Genomic DNA, 22276 nt, shown 5'->3' on the forward strand with positions numbered 1-22276 from the left:
TCAATGCTCGATAATCGGGAGTGCGCCTTGTCGGTGATGCGACGGGGGCGATTGGCGGCCCGCCTGGCAGGGCATCCGCGGCGCAGTTCGTGGGAACGTCGGTGTTACCATCGGTGTTTTCCGGGCGGTCGGCGGAACCGACGTATAGTTGGCAAACAAATTAAAAATTATTGAAAATTATCTTATCCAATCGTTTGGAAATCATTTGGAGATATTTGGAAAAAACTTTTTAGAGAGTTTGGAAAACCATACAATAATCACAATTAATTAAAATCAATTAAGCGTATAATTAGCAGAAAGTGTCTAAAAAATTTTTTTTTTAATCCAATCGCTCCAGAATCATTTGGATAAAGTGTCGATATAATTTTTATTATTTGGAAAACAACTCTATTCTAATAAAAATTAATTAATAGAAAAAATAAACTAATTAAATTAAATTAATTGTCGGTAATTCTATAAAATGTTAAAGTTGCGTATCATATGACGGTAAAGGCCATTGCACGTAACAAAATTTTAGTCATAATCGTAAGGCCGTAAGAAAATAGACCAATCACAGTCGATTATTCTCCTTGAGCTCGAAGAATAATCGAGTGTGATTGGTCTATTTTCTTACGGCCTTACGATTCAAACTAAAACTTTGTTACGTGCAATGGCCTTAAGAATCCTGAGAAGAGCGATCAAGTCGCTAGTTTAGGTAATAATCATCCGAAGGACCCTAGCATCGAAAGCGTCAGTCAACTCAAGTCAGCCAAGGATTCACGTCGAATCAAGGCTGACAAGGCTCGAGCCTCGAGGAAGGTTTTGGAAGACAGTGCATGGATTCTTGCTGGCGATTTTGATTCACAGTCCCGTTCTCAATGAATTCAGATTAAGGTAAGTAATTGCTCGATATAACAAGTACACATTCTCATCCCGATATCTCGTTATTCATACTCGTTATTCATACTCGTTATTCATACTCGTGTTTATACTTTTTCTGCTCGATTTCCGAGCTACTCTCACAACTATGAATATTAATCATTATTTTCTAATTTTCCCATTGTTTTTATTTGTTGTAATGTCCTTTTAAATGCATTAATGCAGCACGCAATTATTTCTGAGTGAAATGATTGATCGACAAGTTTGACACGTACAAAAATGATGTAAGTTTAAAGATACTGCGTGTATTGTGTATGTTGCTTTATTGCAAAGGAAATCAAATTTGCATAATGAGAAGGAAATTAATATATGATACATTAATAATTAATGTTACAACAAACATCAGATATGGACAGATATAAATCTGACAAAACTACAGATGGTTCTAGCTTTTGAATCCAAATTAATTAATGCAGATTTATATCTGTCCATATCTGTTTGTTAATGATTAATTAATTTGGATTTAAAAGCTAGAATCATTTGTAGTTTTGTCAGATTTATATCTGTCCATATCTGTTTTGGTTACTGTAAATTTCGTATAATATCGTGGTTTACTCGTTTTAATAAATAAAGGAAAATTCTTTCACAATCTAGTTGTTATGCTAATTATGAACTGTCTCTTACAATTTAATATTAACTAGAAGACAGCGGCAGGAGACAAGCTCTTATATGTATACATAATCAATTGCTTTGTAAAGCTCGGACGTTAGGTTGAAATTAAAACGAAAACAACACTACATACGTCGCTTTGTCATGAAAATATAAATAAAAAATATAAATAGAGAACATAAATATAGAATATAAATTCAACTGAGAACATAAGCACGACTAAGTATTATTTCGATATGGCATTTAACAGTTACAGAATCTCGTCGGATTAATTTGCTGGGACATTTATAATGTCTTCGGTCCAGCGTGCGTTTGCTCACACAAGTTAAGCAAACAGCATGCCGCCGATGTGAGGCGGCAAATTGCCACTTCTACTTCCTATTCTCGTGATTTATCCAAGAGCGGTTGTATCAGGATTTTCTTCCACGGTATGCAGTCTTCTTTGGAAAACTGGCATATAAAGAGATTGCCAATAATCTTGGCGTAAATTAATATTTAATTCCTTATATGCAGATGTCCCTGTGCGAGGTATTAGAACCACTTGATTACGAGGAATTCTTGGGACAGCATCAGTCAGTGCTGGACCGTGATCCTTTAAAACCAATACTAGATTTTCCACCGGGAGACGTCGAATTGAGAGTCGTAAAGAGGAAAATTCGAACAGAGGAGCCAGTAGTACCGCACGAATCAATGTAAAAAAATAGTCGAAACGCTATTAATTACAATACAGTTATTTAAAACTTGCCATCCATTCTTCATTTTGATCATTTGGCTTTCAGTGATACCGTGTCGCCTTATGTGAAAAGATGCATCGAGAGTTTTACTTCAGACTGGGTCGTAATACATCGTAAATACAAAGGTAGAATCTCACCTATCGCCAGAGACAGATGATTGCTTCAGGATACACCTAGACAAGATTTCGAGGTATCTAGTGCTGGAGATAAAATTAATTTATTTGTGATAAGCAGAAAGTGAAAGCGGTTTATCTTAATTAGGTAGATCAAGAAGATGCAAATGGCTGTGTATCACCGAACGAGGAGGATGATTTGTCCAATTCCGGAGATACTCCGAGAGGATCTTGGGCAAGTCTGGATTTGCGGCATTCGCAACATGACCCTCTTCTGCCGAGTTTGTTAGATCGTGTTTGCCTCGAAACGATCGATCAGATGAACGAGCAGAAAAGATTGGAGGATCGACATGTACAGGATTATAAAGCGGCAAGTTTGTCCGTTTTATTTTGATTAAATATTCTTAATATTTGTTATTCAATATTTTATTAAATATTAAATATTTATTAAATATTTGTTATTAAATATTTTATTAGATATTGTTCCGGATTCGGCGTTGCTGATACATTCTATTCCGCGATATTTAGACAACGAGTCCGTAAGTCAACAACAGCGTGTAATCGATCACCGCGCGTACACGCGTCTCCTACAATCGTATCACGCGCTGGTCATGCTCCCGCATACCTGCGCCGCACAGTGGGAAATTTCGGTGACTTTTTGGACAAAAATCTTGTTAGAGCTCAATTCTTTATGAAACTGAATGAATTTTTTTTTTAAATACTCGTAAAGACTTATACTTTAGACAGGAACTGCAATAATTTAGTTATCGTTAAACATACATTTAAAAAAATTATTAAATGCGAGTAAAAGTAAAACTCATGTATGTGTATGTAAAGTTGGCATATCAATTGTCAGCATATAAAAAAAAAGTGGAGTTCTCTTTGCATACAACCGAGTTCCATAGTTTCTGATAAATTTTAACAGTAGATCTGGTCATTTAACATTAATAAACGGAAGTTGAGAAATGATATGCTAACTTCCCACGAAGTCAGCATATCATATAATTTTTTCGAAAATTACTCCAATGAATTTTATAGTTTTTGACGAGTTCTATAGTTCTATAACATAGTTCTGACCATTAACTATCTCTAAATAATTATTAACAATTATTATCAGCATATCACTCGTACTACAGTGATATGCTATGCTTCTGCGATAAGTTCTCGGCTCGTTCGAGGTTTTAAACAATAGTTCTAAACCCCCTGACGATAGTTCCGTACAGTTATTACCACTCTCTACCTTTAAATAATTATTAACAATTATTATCAGGATATCACTCGTATTACAATGATATGCTATGCTTCTGCGACAAGTTCTCGGCTCGTTCGAGGTTTTAAACAATAGTTTTAAACCCCCTAACGATAGTTCCGTACAGTTCTGACCACTGGCTATATTTAAATAATTATTAACAATTATTATCAGCATATCACTCGTGCTACAGTGATATGCTATGCTTCTGCGATAAGTTCTAGGCTCGTTCGAGATTTTAAACAATAGTTCTAAACTTCCTGACGATAGTTCCGTACAGTTCTTACCACTCCCTACCTTTAAATAATTATTAACAATTATTATCAGCATATCACTCGTATTACAATGATATGCTATGCTTCTGCGACAAGTTCTCGGCTCGTTCGAGGTTTTAAACCTCTGCGAAAACTTGTCGCAGAAGCATAGCATAACACTGTAGTAGGAGTGATATGCTGATAATAATTGTTAATAATTATTATTGAAAGGTAAGGAGTGGTAAGAACTGTACGGAACTATCGTCAGGAAGTTTAGAACTATTGTTTAAAATCTCGAACGAGCCTAGAACTTATCGCAGAAGCATAGCATATCACTGTAGCACGAGTGATATGCTGATAATAATTGTTAATAATTATTTAAATATAGCCAGTGGTCAGAACTGTACGGAACTATCGTCAGGGGGTTTAGAACTATTGTTTAAAACCTCGAACGAGCCGAGAACTTGTCGCAGAAGCATAGCATATCATTGTAATACGAGTGATATTCTGATAATAATTGTTAATAATTATTTAAAGGTAGAGAGTGGTAAGAACTGTACGGAACTATCGTCAGGGAGTTTAGAACTATTGTTTAAAACCTCGAACGAGCCGAGAACTTATCGCAGAAGCACATCATATCACTGTAGTACGAGTGATATGCTGATAATAATTGTTAATAATTATTTAGAGATAGTTAATGGTCAGAACTATATTATAGAACTATAGAACTCGTCAAAAACTATAAAATTCATTAGTTCTCGCAGAGGTTTAAAACCTCGAACAAGCCGAGAACTTGTCGCAGAAGCATAGCATATCATTGTAATACGAGTGATATGCTGATAATAATTGTTAATAATTATTTAAAGGTAGGGAGTGGTAAGAACTGTACGGAACTATCGTCAGGAAGTTTAGAACTATTGTTTAAAATCTCGAACGAGCCTAGAACTTATCGCAGAAGCATAGCATATCACTGTAGCACGAGTGATATGCTGATAATAATTGTTAATAATTATTTAAATATAGCCAGTGGTCAGAACTGTACGGAACTATCGTCAGGGGTTTTAAAACTATTGTTTAAAATCTCGAACGAGCCGAGAACTTGTCGCAGAAGCATAGCATATCATTGTAATACGAGTGATATGCTGATAATAATTGTTAATAATTATTTAAAGGTAGAGAGTGGTAAGAACTGTACGGAACTATCGTCAGGGGGTTTAGAACTATTGTTTAAAACCTCGAACGAGCCAAGAACTTATCGCAGAAGCATAGCATATCACTGTAGTACGAGTAATATGCTGATAATAATTGTTAATAATTATTTAGAGATAGTTAATGGTCAGAACTATGTTATAGAACTATAGAACTCGTCAAAAACTATAAAATTCATTGGAGTAATTTTCGAAAAAATTATATGATATGCTGACTTCGCGGGAAGTTAGCATATCATTTCCCAACTTCCGTTTATTAATGTTAAATGACCAGAACTATTGTTAAAATTTATCAGGAACTATAGAACTCGGTTGTATGCAAAGAGAACTCCACTTTTTTTTTGATATGCTGACAATTGATATGCCAACTTCACATACACATATACATGAGTTTTACTTTTACTCGCATTTAATAATTTTTTAAAATGTAGGTTTAACGATAACTAAATTATTGCAGTTCCTGTCTAAAGTATAAGTCTTTACGAGTATTTCAAAAAAAAATTCACTCAGTTTCATAAAGAATTGAGCTCTAACAAGATTTTTGTCCGAAAAGTCACCGAAATTTCCCACTGTGCGCCGCTTCCAAACTCGAAGGTTTTGCGTGCTGTGCGACGATCCGGCGAATTTAGTTCCTGTATGACGGGCCTGCGATAAAGACCGATCGGTCATGGGATTGCTCGCGCCGTATATTGTGTCGCCGTTCTCCTGCGTTAATACTAGGATGTGCGGGTGTGATTATCCAAAGATTAACAATCAATTGGGTACCGGCCTCCCGTGTTATTGGGACCGAGCTGGTTTTGACGTGGAGCACGCTCTCCTTGCAGGCCCAAGAACTGTTTTCAGCTGACGCAGCGAAAATCTGCGCCATCGCGCGCAGCAAGATCTCCGTTCGCGCGTTTCAAGATCTCCGTTCTATATTCGCGCTCCTCAAGATCTCTTAATTCGCGCTGATCAATCCCGCGGAAAAGAGTTAAATATGTTTTAAATATGGTTTATATTAGTCATTTATATGAACGAAATTAAACTCAAATAAAAACCAAATATTGAATATAAAAGTAATTAAATTTAAATATGTTCCAAATTTTTGGATCGAAATTAAATTTAAATAAGATCTTGCTATTGGATTTAACTTGTCCAGGCGCATATATGGATCATATTAATATTTAATAAGCATCTAACCATCCTGAGTTCAAATTTTATTTGTATTTAAAACAAATAAAATTTTAATTAACACCCAAATTAAATTTTTATTTAATTAAAAGTGTTTCCATTGACCCATCATATATTCATATTTAATCAAAAATTGTGATTCATAAGATTTTAATAAACCTGCGAGTTATGTTAGTCTTGCGTTGTAGTCTGTTAGGTTATAGGTTTATTATTGAATTTTGTCATTATCAACCACAAATCTGCATGTTTAATTATGTTAATTATTTTATACTGTCTACATCGTACATATATTTTATAATTTTAGTTTTAGTTATGTAGGTCATTGGCTTCCCACATAGCATGCATATCAAAAAGACGTCCAGAAGATATCCCGAAGATATATTTAGGAGATAGGATATCTTCTCGGGATATCTTCGGGACGTCTTTTTGATATGCATGCTATGTGAGTTTTTAATCATTTTAAATATATATGTATCGAAAAACAGGCAAATTATGTATTTTCTGTTAAGACATGGATATTTCATCATTTCGATATCGATTCAAAGCTATTTTGATTTGCCTGTCAAATATATAATAACATTGCCATTATATAGAATGCAATATGAATAAAAAATTATATTGTATTGGCAGACATGGATAATGTAAATATTTTATAATTTGAGCATTATAATAATTGCGTTACAATATTAATTTTTTTAGGCTTCCATTTCCATTAAATAGTTATACTTTATAACTGTAAAAGTCACAACAAAATTCCTGTTTGTAATTTGACAATTTTGAAAATTAAAATATTATATAATAGGTACATTTTCAGTACTACATCCGCTCATTTATTAAACAAGAAGTTAAATTAAGCAACTAATTAAATTATTAATAAAAGTATAGGCTCTCTAGATTAATACAATGTGAATAGGTGAGGCAATTAGAGCCAAGCGCGGTAGTCAAAGCGCAAACCAATTTAAAAGTGATAAATAGATGTATTAACGAACGTTTCGACACATTTTTCGTGTCCTCTTTAGCGTTAAAAGTTACATAGTCAAAAACGAAGATTTACAGAAAGTCGAGTATAAGGCGTAGTCATCGACAAATAAAGTATAAAGGACGCAGTCTAAGAATAAAATTAAATCAGGATGTACCATAGTCGAAAGCCCGACATGCCGGTGTGCAATCGCTCCACATCCACCTCATCCTCGAATAATCTCGCCCGGTTGAAAGACCAAGTGGGTGAAAGATTCGAACCATGCGGAGCAACTGCAGACATGGTTCGAATCTTTCACCCACTTGGTCTTTCAACCGGGCGAGATTATTCGAGGATGAGGTGGATGTGGAGCGATTGCACACCGGCATGTCGGGCTTTCGACTATGGTACATCCTGATTTAATTTTATTCTTAGACTGCGTCCTTTATACTTTATTTGTCGATGACTACGCCTTATACTCGACTTTCTGTAAATCTTCGTTTTTGACTATGTAACTTTTAACGCTGAAGAGGACACGAAAAATGTGTCGAAACGTTCGTTAATACATCTATTTATCACTTTTAAATTGGTTTGCGCTTTGACTACCGCGCTTGGCTCTAATTGCCTCACCTATTCACATTAAATTATTAATATTAAATATTAATACAATAAGATATTTGTATTTACATTTATCAAAATAAAAAATAAGTTCAATTATGAAAATAAATATTAATAATTGGACTTATTAAAAATTAAATAATTTGTTCAGATATTGCGCTCGAATTCTTTTCGCGTTTTACAACGCCCGATCGTTTCACATTAGATGGCGCGACGCGCGAGTCGCCACTCTCAAAGAGCCCCCGCCTCCTTCCTCACTCGTTAGGTGTCATGGCCGCACTTGCTTGCGTTTCTTCGAACGTGTCGAGTCCGTTATTTCTTTCTTGACGGATTGATCGTTGCGGCGCGTGTTCTGGAGACTAACCGAGCGAGAGTCGGATCACCAGGGAGAGCTCACCGCCAGGAAAGGGAGAGCTGCCGCAGCTAGCGTCCGAGAGGGAGGATCGAGGCGAGGAATCCGGTTCAGCGAGCGGAGTCCTTAAGGAGGTTGGTTAGTTCTCGGTGCGAGGCAGGCGGCGCGGCAGGGGGAAAGCATATAGGTTAGATTTTCGTCGCGTGAAATAAACGAATTTTAGCAAATAAATATGTGGAATGCATTTAATTGCTGTTTCTTAAGGTTTAAAAAAAGTTGTTTGTACAATTGAAACCCAAATACGTTATTATCCACATTGAAATGTGGAAATAATAAATGTGGTCCTGTTTTTTTTATTTTTACAATTTCTTGATAACTATAAAGACGAATCATTTCAGTCTTCGAGAAAGTTTTTCCTAAATATGTAAAGAGTTATTTGCACCTATTTTCACTAAATTCTTATTGCTTCCTCATAGAGGAAGCTTTGTTTTCGTAAATTCGTATATGAACCTTTGATTGTGTATAAAGTTGGCTCTAATCAACCAAATTTAAAAGAATTATATATAAAATAGGGGTACAAGAAACCAAAGAAAAGATTGTTTTTTGAGTTTTTAATGTCAATATGTTCAGAGTGTTTTAAAACGTCGAAATATTGCATTAAAAAAAATGTCGGTATGTGTGTATGTATGTCTGTGCCAAATTTACAGAAATTTCTATAACTCCAGAACTAATCAACCAAATCTTAACAAATTATATATGAAATAGGGGTAGAAAAGACTGAAGAATATAATAGAATTAATAAAAATTGTTAATAATAAAGGGGTTACCGATTTCTGTTAAAAAAAATAACTAAGTTTACCGAAATTTCTATAACTCCAGAACTAATTAACCAAATCTTAACGAATTATATATGAAATAGGGGTAGAAAAGACTGAAGAATATAATAGAATTAATAAATTTTGTTAATAATAAAGGGGTTACCGATGTCTGTTAAAAAAACAGCCAAACTTACTAAAATTTCTATAACTTAAGAATTGATTAACCAAATTTTAAAGAATTATATATAAAATAGGGGTAAAAAAACTGAAGAATATAATAGAATTAATAAAAATTGTTAATAATAAAGGCGTTACCGATTTCTATCTAAAAGAATCTACAAGATTGCCCTAATTTCCACAAATTTTGAGATATCGAGCTTAATTTTTTTTATGGATAGATCGCAAGTATCATTAAAGGTAGGTTGGTGTTGAATTTGGCAATGATCGGTGAGGGGGTTACCGATTTTTGCCTAAAAAGTGTACAAGTTATATATGTAATCTTATATATAGAACGTATCATTAAAGGAAGATTGTTTTGAATTTCGCGAAAATTGGTGAGAGTTACTGATTTCTGCTTAAAAAAATATTTTTTCTACCCCTATCACTTAAAATGCACACTTAAAAATAAATAAGAAAGCAATGTGCAGGTTTCTACTTGCACACTTAAAAATAATTTGCATACTTAAAAATTATGACAAAGTAATGTGCAAGTTTCTACTTGCACTCTTAAAAACTTAAAGGAAGCAATGTGCAGGTTTCTACTTGCACACTTAAGAACTATGAGGAAGCAATGTGCAAGTTTCTACTTGCACACTTAAAAACTATGAGGAAGCAATGTGCAAGTTTCTACTTGCACACTTAAGAATTATGAGGAAGCAATGTGCAAGTTTCTACTTGCACACTTAAGAATTATGAGGAAGCAATGTGCAAGTTTTTTTTCTTTATAAATGAATTGATTAGCTCCTCTTCGTCTAATCTCTCTACAAGATCTTGATGCGTATATAATATCGCAATATTTAATATGCTTTCGAGAGTTACATTACAGGTTAGGTAACATTTTTGCTGTGTCGCCCGTGTATAAGAGAGAGACAAGAGTATAACTTCAATAATTAATTACTCGACAACCATGCAGACGATTATCTTCAACTTTGGCATATATGGACGACAGATTCCCATAGACGAATATTCTCCATTGAACTAATTCTTATCAAATTGATTTGACTAACCACCCTCCTTAAGAGATTCTCATTGGGACGCCATATTTGTTACTTTCATTTGAGGGTTCATATTTTTAGGGTTTATACCGTCATTTTTTAAGGATTAATCATTAATTGAAGGTTAACTATCACTTGAAGGTTAACCATCATCATCCGAAGAAAAACTCTTAAAGTTGGGTGTGATTTCGGACCGCCAATTGAAGATTAACCTTCAAATGATGGTTAACCTTCAATTGGTCCGAAATCACACCCAACTTTAAGAGTTTTTCTATGGTGTTTTTTTAACGGTTATAACGACGACGACGATGTCCTCACGATCTCGCCGGCCGTGGAGGAGCGCGCCGTCGCTTTCTCTTAATATATATATTTTATTTCCCGTAAGTCAGCGAGATGGTAGCTCGACCAGACAATTCTCTCTATGACGGTAATGGGCGCCAGGTGCGAATACGCGCACCACGTTACTCGAATAAACGCGAAATATCTCAGGCGTGTGGTCCATACGCGAGACCGCGGGTGGGTCTCGGATGAAGGGAGGAGAGGGAGCGCAGCGCAATCGACACACAAAGAAATAAACCAATTAATTAACAAATATTTTTAATAGGCAAAGAAGTATGGTCTTCCGCAGGATTTCTTATGCGGGACGGTACTTTAACGCGACCTTACGCGACGATACCCTAACGCGACACACTACTCTGCAATATTCTAACGCGACACGAACTTTGCGCGAGACGGCACATTGACGCGAGAAGGATACGCTCCTACGGGCGATACCTTTTACTCAAACGATACATTAACACGCGGACGATACTCTACACGGAACGATACGTGAACAACGCAACGACACACGACACGATAACGCGAGCGATACTTTACACAGAACGATACGTGAACAACGCAACGACACACGACACGATAACGCGAGCGATACTTTACACACAAAATGACCGCGAATCCCTTCGGATTACGCGAGTCCCCGATTGACCCCGCGATTGACCTCGGCCTTCACGCACGAAGCCTCGCGAGGTCCGCAATACGACAAACACGGTGCCCCGCACGCCGCGACGCGATCACGCGGAGGCCACGCTCCGGCCCCGCGATGATACGGTGCCCGGTCGCGCGATGAGCACCCCGCCTAGAACGGCTCGATTACGCCCGGCGCATCTTCCCGTTCGCGAAACTCCCCCGAATCTTCACAACTATCTCACGAAAATCTCACGACACCTTAAACGCTCCCGGTCTCACAACGATATCACGAAACTAAACGCGTCACAAATCACACGAAACGAGACGACTCAAATTACACGGAAATTACGAAACGCTGACTGTCGGCGGCCGCACTTCCGAATCCCCGAGACGGGCAGCACACTCTCGTTTTCTCGGCCAGGCCCTCCCGCGGTATTTCTCTCGATACGCTAACACGGGTACATTCTCGCGGCACAACGCGACTCCCGGGAGGGCCTCGGTATCGCAGCGATCTTACTTGGATGCGTGAGCAGTGGCCTTACAATATTTTTCGCCGGCAGCCTTCCTCCGGATCACTCGTAGGGGCCGGGTGGCACCGTCCTCTAGCTCGGTCCGCACGACAGTCTCTCCAATTCTCCTCGGTCCGGCGGGACCACGCTGGGCCCGCGCGCCTGCGCGCCGGGGGTGCACCACTGCCGATCGTGCGATCGCCGCCCCCGACTTCCGGCGCCTTGCACAATCGCCGCCTCGCGCGCCCGCCGCGCTCGACTCCTGCTGCGCCCTCCCGGGCGCCTCTCGCAGGCGCCTCCACCTACCGGCGGGTGTTTTAAATCCGCATCGAGTCCGGCTGTCCAGGCCGCGACTCGAGGACCGGTCCGTCGACGACCAGGCTGGACGGGCCATGGCCTGTCGACCGGTGGCGGAATTCCGGTAGTGGTGTCATCGTGGGACGGGGACCTTCGTCGGGGCGTCCCCCTTCTCGGTCCTTCCGTGTCCCGGGCCGTCATCCGTCGTTGCGGGCTACGCGATCTTCGCGACAGGTGCTTGGCTGCCCCGGCCTTGGGCCCCAGCGTGACCCGTCCGTCGGCCGACCTTCCTCGGTGAGCCCCCGGCTGTCGATCTGCAATCCCGCGGTGCGGCTCCACGCCGTTACATTGCTCCTCCTGGCCATCTGCTCCGCACCCTCGCTCCTAACCTGCAATTCTTACAAAAACTTAGCCTATGATAGCTCTACGCCTCGCCCGCTCGGGTGGAGGCACCACCCTTGACGCCCACCTCGGCCGAGCTACCATCCGGGCCGGGGACGTGACTAATGTCACGTCACACGGTTAACACCAAAAGTTGAGTGTATTTTTCCATAAGGGTTCAGTTTGATTAAGTATATAAAAAATGTCTCTATTTTATTCTTTTGAGCTAGCAAATTGTATTATTGGTTTTTATGGTGATTAATATTTTGTGCAACTGCATCAATCTTTTTGTTGCTAGCGATTAATATTTGTTTTTATGTATTCGATTACTGCGCAAGTGTTGCGCATTTCGTTAATTTTATCAGAAGTTTACATATCTTCTTTTTGTACCACTGGATTTAAAGCAAATCAATATAAACACAATAATTGTAATTTATAAACGTTTTTTTTTTATCTTATAACTCATTCTCTGTTGATACCATATTCTCTAATCCCATTATTATCCTAATTAGCAGACAATGTTTTTTAAACGTTTGAAAAATATTTGAAAATCAGTTTTAAACACATATTACAAAACGTTTGAAAAACATTGCCTGTTGATTGAAACCGCAAAATTTCGGCAAGCTACAACAGGGGCTGGATTTTTGAATTTATTCGCAAGAGAAAAGTATGCGCAAATTCTACTCTTACAGAAAAGTTGCAAGTTGATCGCATGGCTTTTAGTTAATCAACTTGCAACTTTTTTATAAGAGCAGAATTTCCGCATACGTTTTTCTTGCGAATAAATTCAAGGATCCAGCCCCAGGTGCGTGCGCGCTGTGCCTTAAAAGCCTCATTAAGAACGTATAAAGGTCTTATTTGAATTTAATTAAATTTAAATTAGATTTAGAACTTATTAAGAACATATAAAGGTCTTATTTGAATTCAACATATTAAGAACATATAAAAGTTTTATTTGAATTTAATGAAATTTGAATAAAATGTACAACTTATTAATTTCATATATGGTTTCAATAAGATTAATATTTAAATTGAATATATTAGCTAATTAAATCCTTATTAAGCCAAATTAAATACGAATATTTTGATGATGAAATGATACTGTAAGAAGTACGTATATACTTTGTATACTACGAAACATACGTACGAGTATACACGTCGATTAAGAATATACGACATGTATTCATATGTTCGAGATTTTTAATCGAAATGTATATCGGCATTTCTTCTTATATTCTTAATTAAGTTTTATATATAGAACAAATATGAGCCATATTAATGCAGTTATTCAGCATTAATTTAAATCAAATAAAATTTAAATGGAGATTTTATTAAGGTCCATATAAAATTCATATTTAACTGTTTTCCGCGGGAACGCTCTGTTCCGTCACGCGCCGCCCTCTTTCCCATTCGTTTACGCGCTTTGTAGTTACGCTCGTGCGAGTCGAAATCCGCTGGTGCTCGGAACTATATTCCGTTAACGGGCCTTCGGTCCGTCGGATCGATTATCTTTCTGTCGGCGTTTATTTTGTATTCTGTGTATGTGACGTAAATATAGATATTGAGATTAGCGATAATTCACTCGCGAGTGAATTGAGAGTGTCCCGTTTAACCGTCAAACCTTCTGAACCCCATACTATCCTCATACATTCCTCAATTAAATATTTTATTAAATATTTAATAAAATATTGAATAATAAATGTTAAATATTAAATATTGTATTTATTGTTCAATATTTGACTAAATAATTAAATAACAAGACAAAAGGGCTTGCGAACTAGCAGGTTGTTAATGCTGACATGTATTTAAAATCATAACAATGACTTGACAATAACAAACGTTTCGGCCATAACTGTGGCCTTCTTCAGTGTAGTCGTTAAATTAAAACAATATACCCCCTTATACAATAAAGAATCATTCGCTTACAAATTAGATGGCCTGCTACATTACATCGATTAAAACGCACTCGCTTACATACGCTCACACCCTACGCACATCGCCTCGGTCAGATCGCAGCTCGTAGACATATCGCGTCTGGTAATACTTCGAGCCTTCGTAAAGTCAGTTTGCCGCTCGCAGATATATCGCGTCTGGTAATCCTTCGAGCCTTCGCAGAATCATAATGAGAAGGAATCCGTCCCTACCCCGTCTTCACAATACGATAAGAATGGATGCCCTTTGCTCGTGGAAACGCTTCTCGAACGACAACCATCCATGCTATAATTAAATATTTATTTTTCAGGAAGCCTTGTTCCTGCTTTACGCTCCTCCGACTTCTCCTGACGACGAGTGGCAAGAAATCAGCGTTGCTCCGGAACCTACAGAACCTTTTGCTCATAAAATTCTCGTAAAATGTCTGCAATTAAAGTTAGAACTAGAAGTGGAGTCAATATTCGCGAGTCTCGCATTATACGATGCCAGAAAAAAGAAAAAGGTATAATATTTTTTATCATTGAAATTACAACTTCAAGAATGCATAATGCTAATTACAAATTGTTATATTTCAGATGTCCGAAAATTTCTACGTCGATATGAATTCAGAGGGATTGAAAAGAATGCTTGGAGGACACATCGCTTATAGCGATGCAAGTATCTTAGCTAGAAGTTGCGTTTTAAGCACCAATAAACCCAGTCCCGATTTGTTTCTTGTCGTACGGCTCGAGAAAGTATTGCAGGGCGATATATCGGAGTGTGCCGAACCATATTTACGCGAAGATAAAAATAAAGATAAGGTAATAAAATGTTAAAATAAAATACTGATGCATTCAAAATGGCAATTTCTCATATTATTGTCTTATTCATTTCAGTATAAGTCAGAGCTGCCGCCGCTGCTGCGTGCGAACGCCTGGGTCGTTATAGAATGCCTCTCGCGTGGACTGCAGTTTATCTATGTCTGGTGTAATCGGAGGCGGTGGTGATACGGATAGCACTGGCAGTGCTGGATCTTTAGACAGAAAGTTGGGCGGTCTGGAACAGTGGCGAAAGAAAGTGGAACCGCCGACGCGACGTGGTTCGCTAGAAAGACGGAGTTCGGATAAAAGACGTAGTTGGTCGCCGGACGATTTTGCCAATTGCCTCGATAGCTTTAGGTTTGTATAATGCTCCATTTTCTTATTAAAAGGCTTAACTAACATCTTGATATTCTTATAGACTCATTACTTTAACAGTCTCGAGCTTCTTCAAGCAGGAAAGCGAATGACTTCGCGATGAAGATCTTTATAAGCTTTTGGTTGAACTACGAAGACCTGGTTCCAACTTGAAACGATTAAAATGCTTACCAGGGATATTGAAATTGGATCTCAGTCCCAGACCCGAAGAACTACCGAGGTGTCTTGATCCGGATGAAAAGAATCGACCGGTTAAGGAGATACTCGAGTTTCCAAGCGAAGTTGTTTCGCCCGATTTAACGTATCGTAATCTTCTATATCTTTATCCCAAGGTGCATATCGAATAAAATTGTACCATCAATTATTTCTTATTAATTATACGACATGAGAAATTATATTTTATTATGTGTAGGAAGCAAACTTCAGAACTGGCTCAGCCCGTAATATCGCTGTAAGAATTCAGCTTATGGGAGGTGAGCAAGAAGCCGACGCGCTTACAGCTATCTTCGGCAGATTATCGTGTCCTGAGATGACGCATGAGTACTTTACTTCCGTGTCATACCACAACAAGAATCCGAATTTTTACGACGAAATCAAGATGAGACTACCCGCGGATTTAAGTGCGAAATCACTTATTGTTCACTTTCTATCATATTAGTTGCCAGAAGAAAGCAGAGCAACCAAACGTCGAAACGGCGGTCGCGTATACGGTAAATTTCAATCAGTAATTAATAAAACCAGGACTTAGTAATTTGATTGATAAACTAATATGTAAAATTTTATTTATAGTGGCTACCGCTTCTAAGAGACGGTCATCTCCAATCAGGCGAATTTAGTTTGCCTGCTATGCTAGATCCGCCACCCGCAAATTATTCCTACATCGCACCCGATGTTCTTTTGCCAGGCACTCGATGGGTGGATGCTCATCGAGGGGTCTTCACTGTCATATTGGAGCCTGTTTTCAGCGTTCATCCGCAAGACAAATATATCGACAGGTAATAATGTATTATTTTTTTCCTTTGTGCGAATAAAAAGCGAATAAAAAGATATGTAATAATTTTTTACATAATTTCCATATTACAGATTTTTATCATTATGCGACTTTTTGGAAACCGCGGTCAAGTTCCGCCTCGTATCGGCGAAGCGGGCATGGAATCAAAATTGAAATCAGCTCTTCTCGAATTAGCGCGTGCCTCGCATTCCGCCTTGGTGCGATCACTTCCCCAATTACTGGATCAATTACTGTGTCTTCTAGTGCGACCGCCAACATTACCGTCTCAATCGTTGAACGTTGCCGCCACCATCTTCGAGGCTCTGGGACTGCTCGTACGAAATATCACCAATTTACCGGACGGTCAATTGGACGCGCATGGAAGACACGCGCTATTGGCCACCTACATCGCGTATCAATACTCTTTGCCGAGCATGACTCACAACGGGGGCGTCGTGCGAGCACAGAGCAATCCCGATCTGCCTCTGGAAGATCTGGAGATGGAGATCCACTCGCGGGGATTGGACAGAACCGCGTCGATGCGACAGGAATCCCCCTCGATCAACAGTCATCCACCAGAAAACTTCTACACGAAAAACTTGCCTTGCACTGGGTTGTATCCACCGGTCAGGCACGCGAACTGGCGATAACTTATTCCTGGTTCTTCCTGGAGCTGATAATGCGCTCGATGGTTGTCACGCTGTCTGAGATGGCGTCCTTGGAGGCACTGCGAAAACTGAGATTCTCACCGCAGTTCTGCGACGATGTCGCAACGCTCACCGCTGCGTTAACGTCCGAGGTGATATCGCGCTGCGGCAAGGAAATCCGCGTGGCGTCCAATTTGATATCGAGCCTTGGCAATTTCCTATCCGACTTGCTATCCGTGATGGACAGAGGATTCGTGCTGTCGTTCGTTCGCGCCGCCTGTTGCTCGCTGTCGGATGCGTCAATGCATATTCCCGACTCCGCAGCGTTATTCGCTCTGAAACTCGATCTCGTGAGAACGGTGTGCTCGCACGAGCACTATGTAGCATTGAATCTTCCCTTTGGCACTGGCTATACGTCGGGATCGGCTCCGGCATCGCCCAGTCCATCGACTGGCAGCTCAGGCAGTCTGATTCTGTCTGATATCCACTCTCGTGCCTGGGGCTAGAGCCCGGTTTTCGGAACTCAGTCAAGAATTCAGGCAGCAGCACTTCTTGGTCGGCATCGTTCTGTCCGATCTGGCAAACACCTTGGAGATACCAAATCCGATGCTACAGAATAAAGCTATTGGGACCGTCCGACATCTTATGAGCTGCTACGATGCTGATCCGCGATATTCCGATCCTGCGGCGAAGGCTAGAGTTGCCGCGCTATATCTGCCGTTACTTAGTATCTTGATGGATGCCTTACCCCAGCTTTATCATTGGGACTCCAAAGACAAAAGCGTTTATCCGGATGAATCCGGATCGATCACGCAATCGGTAGCATTGGCTATTGCTGGCGGAATGTCGGCGGACACCGCGGGCAATCAGTGCCGTGTATCTCTGAGTTCCGAAGCTACTCAACATTTATTAATGTGTGCCTTATGGGTGCTGAAGGGATTAGAACAAACCGCTCTAGCACAGTGGTGTTCCAAACTCAGCGCAAGACGTATTCTGAGCTTGCTGCAAGTACTGAATATCGCCACCGCAGCTTTCGAGTACAAAGGCAAGAAAGCACTTAAAAGATTGCCACCTCAAGCAACGGCCACCAGCGATATTAGATCGTGACTGGAAGGCGTGATTCTCGGTCAGGAAAGTGCCAGGAGCGAAATGATGCTGCGAAGAAAGGAGAGAGTGACCGGAGACAAATTGAGATAGCGTAAAGATTAAATGCCTTACAGGTATACAAATATTATTATATTATTTTAATTTTAATTTTAATTGAAGTCATAATTATATAAATATATTGATTCTTCAAGATCTTGCGAACAACCGGAAGGAAGAGCTGCGGAACAAGACGCTCATATAGAAGGAGCCTTAGCGGCTGAGGCTTCTCTTGTCGTATTAGATACCTTTGAATCCGTAGTTTAAGCTGACGGCGGTGGAGGTATTCGTCGACTTTTTATTTCACTACTTAAATAGACAAGATAGATGAATTAAACGTTTGAAATTACTTAGGTGCGGTTGTCGGTGCGGTATTGAAAGTGATACTTAGAGCGTTGGCTAGAAACCAAAGTACATCGGTGCTTCAGCACATGTTCAATACACAGCGGGCTTTAGTCTTCAAGTATCACAGCGCATTGTTCGACGAGGAAAGCGAGTGCTGCGGGGATTTGTGCTTAACATTGCTCGCTCGATGCAGCTCGCCCTAAGCGCTATTAGAAGTCACGCAGCTGCGAGCCTGTATCTGCTGATGCGACAGAATTTCGAAATTGGGAATGTAAGCTGTCATGAGATCTCGTGATGTTGTGAACCAATAAGCGTTGTTTTAATCTTACATTCTTCACAGAACTTTGCGCGCGTCAAGATGCAAGTCACAACGTCCTTATCTGCTCTTGTTGGAAGAGGAAGAGCACCTAGCGAGGGTGCGTTACGTAGGGCCTTGAAAACGATGCTGGTATACGCCGAGAGAGATACGGAGCTTTCAGACACGAGTTTTCCTGAACAAGTGAAGGATCTACTATTCAATCTTCATATGATCCTCTCTGATACTGTTAAGATGAAGGAATTCCAAGAGGATCCTGAAATGCTCTTGGATCTAATGTATAGGTAAGATTTCTGAATCTTAGCAAACAATTTGACTTAAACACTTCGAGTGCCAAGCACATTTCGAGCGTGATCTCTGCGGGGCCCAAGAGTGAATTTTTGATAGTTTTGTTTTAAATATATATTCAATGCACTGCAAAAATAATTCAATATATTTATAAGTAACGAAATCGTTTCTACTTGAGTGAATAAAATCGTCACCCATAGATGGGTGATAGGGCCCCTGCGAGAACTTATGCGTCACTCAGATCTGAGTGACGTGGTACTCAAAGTAAACATAACGAGCTAAGGGATGTATCTAAATTTTGTTTAGAATCGCCAAGGGTTATCAAAGATCGCCTGATCTTCGCCTGACTTGGCTCGCAAACATGGCGCAGCAGCACATGGAAAGGAAAAAATCACACGGAAGCAGCAATGTGTTTAGTGCACAGTGCCGCTCTGGTAGCGGAATATCTTCATCTACTCGAACCTGGTGGCGGCGGTCGGCCCGTAGGAGCCGTTGCTTTGAACGCCGTAACACCGAACGCTTTAGAGGAGAGCGCCGTCGGCGATGACGTACTGGCCAGAAGGAAGAAGGGCTTTGCTTAGGCCCTGATTTTTCAGAAAGTGGATTGGCTGGTTTATTGGAGCACGCGGCTAGCTCTTTTTACGCAGCTGGAATGTACGAAGGGTGTTGCTACCTATAGCAGAAGCTGCACATGACTACAAGAAATTAGCTAACATTCACGGGTAAGAAAATTTAAATTGTTTAGTATGATATGGAGGGCACATCTTTTTCAAATTTACTGCATAAGATATTATTTCGGAACTTTTTTTTAGTAAACTTCACGAGGTATATACGCGTGTGGAACAATTGGCTGGCAAGCGTGTCTTCGGGACGTACTTCAGAGTTGGTTTCTATGGCGCCAGATTCGGCGATCTCGCCGGCGAAGAGTCGTTTACAAAGAGCCAACTTTAACAAACTCCCGGAAATATTCTCGAGACTCGAGAACTTTTATGCCGAGAGATTCGGCGCGGAGAATATAATTATAATAAAGGATTCGAATCCTGTTAATTTTAGCACGCCTTGTATGTAGTTTGAAGAAGTAAATTTTACACAGGATATTGTAATCAATGTCGAATACACTCTGAATTTCCATCGCAAATCTCTTCTGCAGCTCCCTCCGTACAACATATCCTCACAACATCACAAACTCTACAGCGTCGTCTACAATACACGGAGTAAGCGTGGAGTAAGGAGTAAGAGTAGGCGTAAGAAGGCTATTTTCGGTTTAAGAGAGCTGGCGTAAGGGCGTAAGCGAAATAAATTAATTTTATTTCCTACTCCTACTCTTACTCTTACACTTACGCTCGGCCAATCAGGACGCAACAGGCTATAATGCTTACACCTGCCTACTCTTACTCCTTATTCCACGCTTACTCTGTGTATTGTAGACGACGCTTCATCAGTTAACAGTGATGAGAAAACACAATATGTAATAGAATAAAGTGTCATTTTTACAGCGAAAGTTATATGCGTTCAACTCTCATAATTGTGAATAGCAAATAACTAATGAATTAAATAAACTGTAAATAGTGTAAATAAAGCACAGCGATTTATGATATAATAATTGGGTAATTTAATGCATTCATAAAATGTTAGTCTCTAGTGCAGTGGTTCTTAACCTTTTCGAAGTCACGGAACACTTATGATTATAAGGAAAATTTGCGGAACACCAAAATTACTAAAGTTATAAAACAACAAAAATATGCATAAACATACCTTTTTTTATTAAATTACAGATTACATAACAGTAAAAAATAAGAAAACATTAATTTTAAAAATATTATATTCATAAAAACTGTAACTAAAATAACTTATAAAAATGAAATTTCTTTAAATCTTCTATAAATTTTAATAAAACTTAATTTAAGACTTCTTCAAATTTTAATGCGATACTTGAGCTTGTCGGTTTTTGCAGATTTTAGCAATATCAGGTCTAATATGTGATATAGCTACTCTCATTTCTTCGTCTATATTAGTAAGTCTTTCGCGTTTTTTAGTTTTTATATTGGTAAGCGTTGAGAAACCGAGCTCACACAAATATGATGTTGAAAACTGTAACAAAATTTTCAGTGCCCTTGTGGAGAGAGCAGGGTATTCAGCTTGGACAAAAAGCCAAAATTCCTCAAGAGTTAATTCAGAGAATTATGTCGCAAGTGCGTGGAAAGTGGTCCATCCCGCACGCGTCGCGTGCGGAATGTGCCACTTTCCATGCACGTGTCACATAAAAGTTATTTATTAATAAAAAAAATGTATTACCTGATCTTATATGTAAGAGATCTAAGTTAAAAATGTTATTAATTATATAATTATAATGTTTCTACAAAACACATAAATCAAATACACGTCAAATATAAACTTTGTCAAGCCAAACGCAATGAACGACTGCAACACAGACGCTTGTTTAGGTACGTTAGTTTACTCGAAAATGCAAGTTGAATCTTGTCTCGGTTAGAAACAATGCAAACGTGCGATCGTCAACTCAGCCGTCGAGCCTCGAGCGGTAGTGGGAGCTCAGAAATTCGCGGAGCACTTGTAACAAGCTCGCGGAACACCAGTGTTCCGAGGAACACCGGTTAAGAACCACTGCTCTAGTGTCATATATTCCCTATTACCAATTTGAACGTGCACTATGCCTTAAAATGGGTATGTACATATCGTCGCTTCCGAATAAAAGAGCGTTAACTCGGAAGCCGGTTGAAAAAAGCGTTAACTCGGAAGCCGGTTGGAAAAGGCGTTAACTCAGAAGCCGGTTGGAAAAGGCGTTAACTCGGAAGCCGGTTGAAAGAGGCATTAACTCGGAAACCGGGTGGAAAAGGCGTTATCTCGGAAGCCGGTTGGAAAGGGCATTAACTCGGAAGTCGGTTGGAAAAGGCGTTAGCTCGGAAGCCGATTGAAAAAGGCATTAACTCGGAAACCGGTTGGAAAAGGCGTTATCTCGGAAGCCGGTTGGAAAGGGCTTTAACTCGGAAGCCGATTGGAAAAGGCATTAACTCGGAAGCCGGTTGAATAAGGCGTTAACTCGCGCGCTCTAA

The 22276-nt window shown here is 39.4% G+C and overlaps 1 pseudogene; it reads left to right on the forward strand.

The window, feature by feature from the left end:
• The first annotated feature begins 1529 nt into the window (after nucleotides 1–1529).
• On the forward strand, nucleotides 1530–20808 carry LOC139783488 (dedicator of cytokinesis protein 7-like; annotated as a pseudogene).
• Nucleotides 20809–22276: the final 1468 nt, after the last annotated feature.

Source organism: Temnothorax nylanderi, unplaced genomic scaffold (genome assembly GCF_030848795.1).
Source record: "Temnothorax nylanderi isolate EJ_2023f unplaced genomic scaffold, tnyl_v1.0 TNYL_tig0506_pilon, whole genome shotgun sequence".
Taxonomy (NCBI): Eukaryota; Metazoa; Arthropoda; class Insecta; order Hymenoptera; family Formicidae; genus Temnothorax; species Temnothorax nylanderi.